At 38.8% G+C, this 273-nt stretch overlaps 1 protein-coding gene across 1 annotated transcript in view; it reads right to left on the bottom strand.

Annotated features, from left to right (window-relative positions):
• Window positions 1–273, bottom strand: part of slc38a8a (solute carrier family 38 member 8a) — a gene marked incomplete at both ends in the record, with an annotated part of 14583 nt that overhangs the window by 6489 nt on the left and 7821 nt on the right.

Below are 273 nucleotides of genomic sequence, written 5' to 3'. Positions count from 1 at the left end.
CTGTGAAATCAGGCATTTTAGGCTCCAGCAAAACCCCAGCAAAAATCCTGGAAGGACCCATGAGGAAGTATGTTTTATTAAGTAGTAAGGTGAACTACTGTAATGACATATATAGTCCCTTTTTTCTATTAATGTTTCGCAATCAGTCTTCATCTACTTTTAAATTTTTTAGGACCCATTTTACAACATTGCACTCTACTTTGTCTGCAACTTGACACATCTACTCCTAACATCCCATCCCATCATTTGTCCCCTCCCACACACACACACACA

The sequence above is a fragment of the Morone saxatilis genome, unplaced genomic scaffold (genome assembly GCF_004916995.1).
Source record: "Morone saxatilis isolate NCDOM2014 unplaced genomic scaffold, NCSU_SB_2.0 Contig2, whole genome shotgun sequence".
Taxonomy (NCBI): Eukaryota; Metazoa; Chordata; class Actinopteri; family Moronidae; genus Morone; species Morone saxatilis.
The sequence above is the reverse complement of the archived record's forward strand: the minus strand, read 5'-3'. Positions and strand labels throughout refer to the sequence as shown.